Source organism: Bos taurus, chromosome 9 (genome assembly GCF_002263795.3).
Source record: "Bos taurus isolate L1 Dominette 01449 registration number 42190680 breed Hereford chromosome 9, ARS-UCD2.0, whole genome shotgun sequence".
Lineage (NCBI taxonomy): Eukaryota > Metazoa > Chordata > Mammalia > Artiodactyla > Bovidae > Bos > Bos taurus.
This window is the reverse complement of record NC_037336.1, coordinates 95,813,782-95,825,867: the sequence shown is the minus strand read 5'-3', so window position 1 is coordinate 95,825,867 and position 12,086 is coordinate 95,813,782. Positions and strand designations below refer to the sequence as shown.

The 12,086-nt window shown below is 46.1% G+C and overlaps 1 pseudogene; it reads right to left on the bottom strand.

Moving 5' to 3' along the window:
* The window catches only part of LOC781966 (cytosolic arginine sensor for mTORC1 subunit 2-like), a 143,411-nt pseudogene that overhangs the window by 55,224 nt on the left and 76,101 nt on the right, over positions 1 to 12,086 (bottom strand).

Genomic DNA, 12,086 nt, shown 5'->3' with positions numbered 1-12,086 from the left:
CATAGCTGGAGCCATTTTCAAAGGCACAAACTTGAAAGAACAATGTGTTTTGAGACCATCAGAGGGTGTATGTAACTGAAAGCCATTAAGGTCTCTAAATGTTCAAGATTGTGGTAGGCAGTGGCAGAGATCTACCCACCTTGAGGCTGCCCAAGACACCCCTACTGCGTAAGTTCTCTGCTTATTATGCCTTCCACCGACCAGTCCAGAGCTGTCTGCCTCTTCCTTTGGTCTCTCCTTGCCCTCTAAGTATGAGGGCTAGTTTCATGTTTCACTGGGAGGCTTCTGAGGCTGTGAACCAGCACGTCTATGCCTTCTGAGGAGCATAAAGTAGAAACAGAACGCAAAATAGCACGCACAACCCATGCGGTCTACCTCCTGCACTGAGCGTTCCCATGCTGCCAAGGCCCAGCTTCTCCAGGATTCTTCCCTCCCTCGGAACATGTTGGATGTTACCTTGTGTTGGGTTTCACAGGTAGCACATCATTCCATCAACACACAAATTTTCCTGAGTGTTGTTCTACCAAGTGCTGGGGACAGAACCACTGAAGAAGCACAGAAGGAACAAATGTCAGAACTCACACAAGGGAAGGAATAATTTGTGTTCCCTGCAGCCAGAGAGGAAAAGCCTTGGAATTCATGGGACGACGGGTAGAGTACATAGCTGAGTTTTGGCTCACCAGGAGGCGGGTGGGTTAGAAATTTGCCTGAGACTAAAGGCTGTTCTGGTCTCCCTTAGGAAAGCTTGATGACAAGCCTCAAAATGATTCAACTATTGGAAAGTAATTTAACTGCACCCCAGAACAAAGCTCTAGAATATTTATAGAAATTCAAAAGTATTCAGCACTCAGTAAGAAAAAATTCACTCAATCCATTATCTAATAAATAAACTATCAAGCTACAAGAAAACAGGGAAGTATAACCTATAATGAGAAGAAAAGTCAGTCAATGGAAGCCAATCTGAAAATGACACAGATGATTCATTTCAACTAGTAGACAAGGATATTAAAATAATTTTGACTATAAGAGGAGAGTGAAAAGGCTGGCTTAAAACTCAGCATTCAGAAAACAAAGATCATGGCATCTGGTCCTATCACTTCATGGCAAATAGATGGAGAAACAATGGAAACAGTGACAGATTTTATTTTCCTGGGCTCCCAAATCACTGTGGATGGTGACTGCAATCATGAAATAAAAGATGCTTGCTCCTTGGAAGAAAAGCAATGACAAATGTAGTGTATTGAAAAGCAGAGATATTACTTTGCATTACAAAGGTCCATCTAGTCAAAGCTATGGTTTTCCAGTAGTCATGTATGGATTTGAGAGCTGGACAATAAAAAAGGCTGTGCGACGAAAAATTGATGCCTTTGAATTGTGGCACTGGAGAAGACTCTTGAGAGTCCCATGGACTGCAAGGAGATCCAACTAGTCCATCCTAAAGAAGATCAGTCCTGAATGTTCATTGGAAGGACTGATGCTGAAGCTGAAGTTCCACTACTTTGGCCACCTGATGTGAAGAGCCGACTCATTGGAAAAGACCCTGATGCTGGGAAAGACTGAAGGCGGGAGAAAGGGATGGCACAGGATGAGATGGTTGGATGGCATCACTGACTCAATGGACACGAGTTTGAGTAAACTCCAGGAGTTGGTGAAGGACAAGGAAGGCCTGGCGTGCTGCAGTCCATGGGGTGGCCAAGAGTCAGACACAACTGAGCAACTGAACAAAACAATAGCAATTCCTTGTATTTAAGAACATAGGGGAATACTTGAGTATTAAGTGGAGAAGTATTAAGTAAGTAAATATTAAATAGAGAAGTAAAAGATATATAAAATATCCATATTAAACTTCTAAAGACTTTTAGATACAAAGTTTCCTGGACAGAACTAACAGCAGAGAAGACACTGCAGAAGGAAAGGTTAATGAACTTGATATAGCAAAGCGAGGCACAGGTTTTGCAGTTGTCCTGATGAGAAACAAAACCATCCCTGAAGTAAGAGAAGGACAACAGAATTTAACACTTAGGGCAGAAGGATTTGGAAACTGATGGAAACATAGAATTGTTAGGTGGCTCCCGGTTTCTGGCTCAGGTGAGTGAGTTGACTAGCAGGAAATACAGCCATTGAGAGGTTTTCTGGGGTTAGTAGAGGACGGAGAGTTTAATTTTGATACAAACATTGAGAGGAGTTGACCTGAATGGGTCATTCTTTCTTTCTTTTTTACCCCTAGTTTTGCAATTTTGAAAACTATTGATTGGAAATCATCTTTAAAATGTGCCTAACTTGTTTTAACAAAGTGTGCAGTGTGGTGGCAGGAGCCCTGGATGGGAAGGAAAGAGAGCTTCTGGTTTTGGCTTGGTCCCTGACTAGCTGTATGATCCTGGGGAAATCTCAGTGCATACCGTTTCCCTAATCCTTTCCTGCAGGCCGCTGCACTGGAACTACCTAGGTACTTGTTAAAAATGAAAACACCAACTCATCCCAGAACTACAGAATCAAAATTTCCCAGGGCACAGCCCAAGTACCTCAATGTAAATTTTTAAAAATTTTGACACTGTGAAAGTTATAGAAAAGGTGCAAGAATCATACAAGGAATTCCTGAACAATTTCACCTAGAGGACCTGCTGCTGCTGCTGCTAAGTCATTTCAGTCGTGTCCGACTCTGTGACCCCAGAGACAGCAGCCCACCAGGCTCCCCCGTCCCTGGGATTCTCCAGGCAAGAACGCTGGAGTGGGTTTGCCATTACCTTCTCCAATGCATGAAAGTGAAAAGTGAAAGTGAAGTCGCTCAGTTGTGTCCGACTCTTAGCAACCCCATGGACTGCAGCCTACCAGGCTCCTCCGTCCATGGACCTAAATGGTAACAAATTACTATATTCATTCGCTCTCTCTTTCTACACACACACACACACACACCACGCACAGACACACAGAGGTTTATTATTATATATGTGTAGGGTTTTTTCTGAACAATGTAAGAGAAAGTTATGGACATGAGATATGGTTCCCTTTTATTCCTAAATGTCTTTGTTTCCTAAAATCCAGGAATTACAATATAGAGTATAATTATATAAAAAAATGGAAATCAGCACCAATACAATAACACTATTTAATTTGAAAACTTTAAATTGCCAATGGATCAACAGTGTTCTTTACAGAAAAAGGAAACCCAAGGCCTTGCATTCCATCGCCTTGTCCCATTAGTCCTTCATCCTCTGGAGCAGGGCCTGGGGCTTTGTTTGTTTCTCATAACATTGGCACTTTTGAAGAGTACAGGTCACTGATTGTGCAACTCGTCCCTCACTCTGGGTGTGTCGACTGACTCCTCGTGATCAGGTTCGGGTCGTGCACTTGGGGCCATCCGTCATAGCAAGGGAGTGATGATGTGTCTTTGTGCATAGAGTCCAGAGGCCCTGGCAGTTGATCAGTTCTGTTTCTGGAAATGGTAATTTGGTGATTGGTTAAGGTGGTCCCTGCCAGTTTTCTCCACTGAAAAGTGACTTTATATCTTGTAATTAATAAGGATTTGGTGGGGAGAAAGTGTGAAAGTGTTAGTCGCTCAGTCGTGTCTGATTCTTTGCAACCCCTTGAACTGTAGCCCACCGGGCTCCTCTGTCCATGAGATTCTCCAGGCAAGAAGTGTTCCCCACTCCAGGGATTGAACCAGGGTCTCTGGCATTACAGACAGATTCTTTACCATCTGAGCTACAAGGGAAGCCCCTGTGGAGAGAGACTTTGAGAAAATATTAGTCCCTATAATCTCGACCCTTTCCCCCGCTGGCTTTAGCATTCATTGATGGAAGAATGTTACTGCTGTTGAGTTGCTCAGTCGTATCTGACTCTTTGCGACCTCATGGACTGTAGCCCACCAGACTCCTCTGTCTATGGGATTTCTCAGGCAAGAATACTGGAGTGAGTTGCCATTTCCTTGTCCAGGGGATCTTTCTGACCCAGGGATCAAACTCACATCTCCTGCTTGGCAGGTGGATTCTGAGCCACCTGGGAAGCCCTTTCATTGACAGAGGGCCAGCACTTGGGAACCTCTGCGCTCACTGCATGGTGACCTCTGCAGGCCAGTCCCAGCACGTGGCCTGGTGTCTGCTTCATAGCAGGTGGTTCCCAAGTGGTAAAAAGGAAGCCAGAGGCAGCTGTGTCTTTTCTCCTGGCTGTGAGTCATCATCGATACCATGAAGGAGATCACTAGCTGTAACTGTGATGTTTTATGATCAATTTTTCACTTACCCCATGACATGTTAATTCCATTTTAAAAATTCTTAATTTTATCTTTTCTTTAAAGATTTTTTGGAGGTGGACCATTTTTCAAGTCTTTATTGAATTTGTTTCGTGTTTTGCTTTTTTGGCCGAAGGGGGATGTGTGATCTCAGCTCCCTAACCAAGGATTGAACCCACACCCCCTTCGTTGAAAGGTGAAGTCTTAACCACTAGACAATCAGGAAGTCCCAGTAATTCCATTATACAATGCTTTCTTCAACATGGGAGGCTGCGGTTGTGTGTGTCGTGGAAAAACAAGAAACTAAGACAGCTCAATATACGCTGCTGCTGCTGCTAAGTCGCTTCAGTCGTGTCCGATGCTACGCGACCCCATAGACGGCAGCCCACCAGGCTCCCCCGTCCCTGGGATTCTCCAGGCAAGAACACTGGAGTGGGTTGCCATTTCCTTCTCCAATGCATGAAAGTGAAAAGTGAAAGTGAAGTCATTCAATCGTGTCCGACTCTTAGCGACCCCATGGACTGCAGCCTACCAAGCTCCTCTGTCCATGGAATTTTCCAGGCAAGAGTACTGGAGTGGGTTGCCATTGCCTTCTCTGCAATATACGATACAGGAATGAAAGCTGGACTTAGTTTATTCATTCATTCATCCAATAAATATTTATTGCACAATTTCTGTATGTTAAGCCCTGCTATAGCAGTATATAGTGGTAACAAGACAGTCATGGTTCCTGCCCCATGGAGTGTGTCGTCATGTGATGCTAAGAAGTACCATTTTTCTCTGCTCTCGTCTAGCAGTTGATGATGAGCAAGGATTCCAGAAATAACCCTCTCTTCCCTCCCAGGTTATTTCTGAAGCATCTCTCTGGAGGGTTTGGCAAAGCTGCATGTACAATGTATAAAAAGGAGCACTTATTAGAAAGAAGCCTATGTAATTCACAGCTGTCTTTAAGATTCATCCATAGCATTATTCACCTAAACTTTCTACATACCTGTGCTGTGGAAAACGTACTTCGAGTTGTTTTCAAAAGAACAAATCTGAATCTGATCAGGTCTATTTTATTTCCCAAACCAGCCTGTAGAGTGAAAACCAAGATAAACTCTTGATACTTTCTGATTCATAAGCGAAGTCAAACCATTCACACAGATGAGCTTTCCATAATAAAATTAGCGAGGTCATGATAATGAGTTAAATGCAACAGTGCCGATGTGTACATTATAATTTAGGTGAGTAAACTAATGTCCTCCCATAAACATCTGATAACAAATACAACTTTCCAAAACAAACAAAAGAGGGAGGAAATCCAACTCTCCACAACAACCTTGCAAAGCCAGTACAGCCTGGAGATTAAGGGTTACATCCCCGATTGAACTCCGATAAGATAGGAGTAAGGCTTTTAGGATTTACAAACAGAATGGCCAAGGAGAATTTCCTGCAAACAAATTAGCCTAGACTCAGTTGGACAAGATACAGAATAAGAATTTTTCAAACTGCTTACTGTTTATATCCTTGAGTGTTTCTGATGGGTTTGACTTATAAACCTTCCCAACCTTCTGTCGTAATTTTGTAGTAAGATGTGACTGTGAGCTCAGTGCCAAGTATTCTCAACATAACCTTTGTCAATGGCTTTACCTTGTTATTAACTAAAGCCCAGAGTTTACTGTGCTTCACAGTCCACAGGTTTGGACAAATGTATAATGCATTTACACATGTGTGTGTTAGTTGCTCAGTTGTGTCCGACTCTGCAACCCCAGGGACAGTAGCCCACCAGGCTCCACTGTCCATGGGATTCTCCAGGCAAGAACACTGGGGTGGGTTGTCACTCCCTTCTTCAGGGGGTCTTCCCAACCCAGGGACCTAACCTGGGTCTCCTGCATGGCAGACAGATTGTTTACTGACTGAGCCACCAGCATAGAATAGTTTAAAACAGTCTAAAATTTTCCTGAGTTCTACCTATTCATCTCTCTTCCCATCTCATTTAATTTTCAAAACAATACTATGAGGTGGAATTTCACAGGTCCTGTTACAGCTGAGAACCCTGACCCCTCATTTCCTTCTCTACGAAGCTGTGATGTTTGTGTTTACCTCAAGTGTTGCTGTGAATCTTCATGGGGTTGACAGGCAAAGGCTTGGGAACCATCAGTATGGTGGGTGTACATGGCATTTGGTGCAAACTCTGAGTTATCAAGACTTCTCTGCCTATGTGGCCAGGATAAGACTGTCCCTTCTTAGGACCCTGATGGATTTCCCTTGTAGCCCATAGTTCCGGATGAAGCAGAAGATTTAGGTTTAGTTTGTTTAATAACGACTAGGCTGAGCAGAAAGAGGGCTCCTGGGGAAAGGGTGGCCTCAGCAATTCCTCGTTTCCTCTGGAGCCCCTAGAACTCTGAGCAGCTGACACAGAATGGGAGTCAAGGTGAAGAGCATTCTGACTTTGACTGGCAGTGACCGAGGGGGCAGTGGTCAGGAGGGTAAGCAGGGAGACAAGGGTCTAGGCTGGGCCAAGTAGTGGGAACCTTGAGACCTCAAGGTCCCTTTGCCAGGCGCCGCGAGAGTGTGTCACATGACTGCCTTCCCCAGCTTGGCCTCCTCTGTCCCCATCTATCTGCAGGCTTCTGGGATGGCCCCTGACGTCTGTCTAGGTTGCCTTTCCCTTGGAGAGGAGGTGCCCTGAGCCCTCAGAGGGTTCCTAATCCAACCTGAGAGAAGCCTCGTCACCCTGGCGTCATGGCTCCCCCTCCTTGCCCATCACCTCCCCACCACACTCAGCTCCACCCTCCTCCTCTTCCTGGAAGCCCTCCAGGGAGGCCTCACTGTGTGGGAGGAGGTGAGTGCAGGAGTCGAGAGGGGCTGGGAATTCTGTGAAGCTCTGTCTGCCCACATCCACAGACTTCACACTCCTTTCCATCCCGCTGCTCCCGCTCCGGAAGGCCTGGCCTGTGGCATTTGGGGATGGGGTCATGGTCAATGAGGGTGCTGTGAGCACTGGGCTCAGCCGCCCGGCCAGATGCAGGAGGGTGGAGCAGGAGCTCAGGCTGGCTCAATTATTCCAGGAGAGTCTACCTTCCTGGAGGAAAAAGCACCACTCAAAGGTACCTGGCAGCCTCTGAAAATCCTCACCACATCCTGCTCTGCCTGGCAACACGGGCTGTGCACCTTCTTCTGTTCCAGCCTGTGGCCAGGAAGGACCCCAAGGAGAGGGTTCTGGACTATGGGGGCAGTTTCATAAAGGCACACTCAGGAGCTGCCTGGGTGGCACTTTCCAAAGTGAAGGCTGAGCCCCGGAGTGGGGTGGTGGGGGAAGGTGCGGGAAGGTGGAGAGGTTAGGGGGGCTTGGAGGAGGGGCAGCCCACCCAGGACTCTGCACCTCACCACATTGCGTCTCCTAGGCCACTCAGGAGGTGGGGCAGATGGGCTTCATCATTGAGGGGGTGGGGTGGAGGCGGAGGGAAGCTTTTGCTTTACTTGCTGGCTTGGCGTCTCCTTCCCAGACCTGAGCTGACTGGTGGCGTATGGAGCTCATGGAGCCTGCGTCCTGGCACGGTGGGAGATTTAATCAGCTTGGTAACCTCTTCCCCAAGGAAGAATCGGGGCTGGAGATTCTCCAGCAGGAAGGTGAACCCCAACTCTCCCAGACGTGTCTCTGTCCCCACATCTCAGACGGGCATCCCGCGTCAGTGTCCCAGAGCCGGGCCCTCTGTGGTGTCCTGTGAATTAATTGGGGCACAACAGTGGGCCATTGGCCTCATGGGTGATGGAGGGGTCTCTTTGGAGTCTTCACTGCTTTAACCCAGGAGTCACTGTTCGGAGCAACCAGGAATGCCCTCAGCAAAGGTTCATCCCAAGGAAGGAGTGAATGAAGGTGAAGCCGTGTGGCTTAGTGACAACAGCCCGACAACCACCTCCCCCCGCCCCACAACCCGGCCTGGGCCCCGCGGGTAGGCTGTACTGTCCACACTCGTGTGTGTTTCTCAAGTGCCCTGTGGTCCAGCCCCAGTCCATTCCACAGTAGGCACTAGAGGCCTCGGCCGGACCGTCTAGGCCACGTAGCCTGATGCCCGGAGGACTCAGGGTGGCAGCTGTGAATCAGGCTGCATCGTCTGCCCCTTTTGCTGGGGAGAGGAGTGCAGACATCTCAGACTGTCCGGGATGATAGGACGTGCCTCCTGAGTACTCAGGGAGCTAGACGCGCACAGACCTTCCTTCCACCGCCCAGGGTGCCTGGGAACGCCCAGCACACGGGGTAGCCGTGCGCTTGCGCAGCTCCCACACCCGGTGGTCTCCTGCGCGACCCCTGGACCCGCTCTAACCTGAGCTGCGCAGCTGCTGCTGTGAGCAGGTGGGGTACCCCGTTCTGCACCGTTGCAGGGATGCGCTGTAGACAGTATCCCGTGTAACCTGAGTGGAAAAGCATCCGGAAAGTCGGCTTGGAAACGTTTCTCACATCGCTTTCACAGTGTCTGGAACCCGCCAGGGCAGGTGCTTTGACTTCATATCTTTCTTTTAAAGGAGTGGGGGTTCTTGGCTCTTAGGTTTCATAAATGGTTGCTGTTCCACACATTTATGTCTTGTTTCTTCTAAGAAGAGTTTGAACTCTCCCACTCCTGTAGGTTAAGAAGTACCGTCTCACACCTCTTTTCTATCCCTTTTTTGGGTCTAAAAGAAAGTGAATCACTTAGTCGTGTCCGACTCTTTGAGACCCTATGGACTGTAGCCTACCAGGCTTCTCTGTTAAGAGTACTGGAGTGGGTTGCCATTTCCTTCTTCAGGGGATCTTCCCAACCCAGGGATCACACCTGGGTTTCCTGCCATTGTAGGCAGACGCTTTACTGTCTGAGCCACCAGGGGAGTCACTTTGTAGATGCTCACTACATTTTCGTTCATTATTTAAAAAGCTGCCTAGTGCAAGGTGGGCATAGAGGGTTAACCAACATTATATGAGCTGATACTTCTCATGTGGATCATGATACACTGCAAATGCTCATACCTTGAGTATGATTTCTGAGAGCACATGCGTTGTAGGTCAGCAGGAAAAATACCTTGTTTGTGGTCCACCCCACTGACAGGTTTTGCTGAATAATTGTAACTCATCAGTGTGAGTACATAAAACATGAAATCTCAAAGGTCCAACGAGGCAAATATTTAGCAGGTGGATGGGTTTTAACACCTAGAAGAAAGACGGGAGGCAAATACAGAGGAAAAGTGAGAAATGGAGATTGGTCACGCAGAGAGCCCTCAGCATGGAGGATATGGTTGTTCCTACCTAAACCCAGGAATGTCTGTAAGCCCCTAGCCACACTCCAGAGGACTTAGCAAGCTTACGGCATTTTGCTGAGTGCGTTTGACTTGGAGAGGGTTCCGCCTCCACCAGTTCTTGAAATGAATGAATTTGTTCAGTAGAAAGACCTGGAGCAAAAGAATGTTTATGAAGTCTCTGTAGTTGAGGCTGAGAGATGTTTGTGCTTAAGTTGTGTTTAATGTTTGTGCATTAAAGAGTGAAACGTGAGAATTTGTAGGTAAGGAACTGCTCTCTCTGCAGTTAACATGGCTGTCCTGAAGCTTCCAGGGTCTGAGGAAACTGACGTGGCCGCAGGATGGAGCAGAGCCAGAATGTGAAGCTCAGTAGACGATCACGACGTTGAGCAAGACCAGGCCAGAGGAGAGTCTGCAAGTCACACCACAGATGCATATGTGTGCTTTGTGCAATTTGTGGTCTGCCTCTTTGCTTCATTCTTTTTTTCGTACCTTGGCATGGACCCACCAAACATCAATAGAGGTTACTTCAGGCCTTGTCTGCTGTGAGCTATCAGTAACTTTGGTTTCTTCTTTACAAACTAACCTTGTTCATTCTCAACTTTTTTTTTCTTTTTGGTTGGGAGCATCTGCAGAAGGTCTCTGCCTGGAGATGGTGTGCTAACCTATGTCTAGCAGACACCAGCAAGGCGCCCAGGTTTGATCATGGCAACAAGGCAAGGCTTTAGGGAGGATCATTGAGAGCAATGAGGTAAAAGAAGCTCCTAGCACAGGTGACTGCTTTGCACCTCGCCTGTAGGATGTGATGTTGTTTGCGGTGACTTATTTAACAAGCGGCTAGAGAACGGAGATTTGTGTTTTAGCTCATGAATGGAGGGTGAAGGCCTGGAATTTTGTTGTTGTTTTTACTTTCTATTTTGGGATGATTTTTGACTTATAGAAAAAATTTCCAACCAGATTTCTTCACCCAGATCACCCAAATGTGAACACTTTTCCACATTTCTTATTGTTCTCCATCTCCCCACTTCCACTGTCTGTCATCTCTATTTTTACCTGTATCTCCAGCTACATCATGTTCTGTCTCTTTCTGGCTGTACACATATACATTTCCACGGCAGGCAGCTAGTTTTAATTAGGTTGTTTATTGACTGGGGAAGAATGTTAGGTGGCATGGGCGACACTGGGGGAATAGCTGATGAAAATCATGGAGTATGAATGCCCCTCAAAATTTGCTCTGCTTCGTTATTTACAAGTATGTGTCTTTCTTGAGGGGAGTTATCTGACGTATTGATTGCCATAGGTTTTGAGATTTCTCAGTTAAAGCATGTTTGTTTTCATTGGAAAGGAAATACTGTGGTCATTTTCAGGGCTGAGGGCTGTTGGTTCTTTTGGAGATATGTAAAAAGGGAGGAATGTAGGGATTTTATTTGGGGTTTTTCTTTAATAAGCTCAATCTTGTGGGTTTTACATCCTTTGAGGCTTTTCTGAGAGTGGAGGGAAGCTGAGCATGTGTGGAATGGCAGGGTTTACAATGCAGGGTCACCTCCTTTACATCACAGCCAGTCCTTGTTAGAAAATCATAAAAATAAAAACAAAGTTGAGACACAATGGCTTTCTGAATATATTTCTGTATTGAGTGTGAAACTTAATTACTTTTAGCCTGGCACTTTAAGCCTCAACAAAGAGGACTCGGGTAACATGATTATCACGATTTTAAACATGAAAAGCCGTCTTTCTAAGTGGTATTTACTCTTCTGTGTGCTTTGGAGGCTCTCCCAGTCAATGTCAGCATGATGAATCACTTATTTAACTTTGCTTCTTAAAGTCTCTTTTAGTTTAATGCAACTGGACCTTTCTTTCTTTCTTTTTTTAAAATGAAGAGTCATCTGAATTCCTACAGGAACAAAACCACTTTTGATTTTTTAGGATAAAAAGTGAGAATGGATTCAAAAGCCATTTATAGGATGAATTGCTTTTATAAAGATACAGGAGCAGGAGAGAAGGGAGCCAAGGGCAAGTGGGGATGATATCACTGATGATGACTAAGTGGACGGAAGAGGATGAGGCCCAGGAAGGGGACACTAGTCGACTGCAGAAGCTGGATATTTTTTCTTTGCTAGCCTTTTGCCCAGTATTAAATAAATTATTGATTTAGTGCTCGAGGTCATCACAGTCTCACAATACCATGGACCAGTGCTGTACTATTACTTGGTACTGCATAGAAATGATGTGAAGATTATAATGTTGCTTTAAAGTGTCACAAGATATTCTTCATTTTATAGTGATAGTGATGGAGTAATTTAGGTCAATCATCTCACTGAAAATAACCACCAAGTAATTGTTGTTCTCCAGTTGCTAAATCGTGTCTGACTCTTTCCGACCTCATGGACTGCAGCACACCAGGCTCCTCTGCCCTTCACTATCTCCCAGAGTTTGCTCAAATTCATGCCCATTGAGTCAGTTCTCCTGCCCTCAGTCTCTCCCAGCATCAGGGTCTTTTCCAATGAGTCGGCTCTTTGCATCATGTGCCAAAGTAGTGGACCTTCAACTTTAGCATCAGTCCTTCCAAGGAATATTCAGGGTTGACTTCCTTGAGGATTGACTG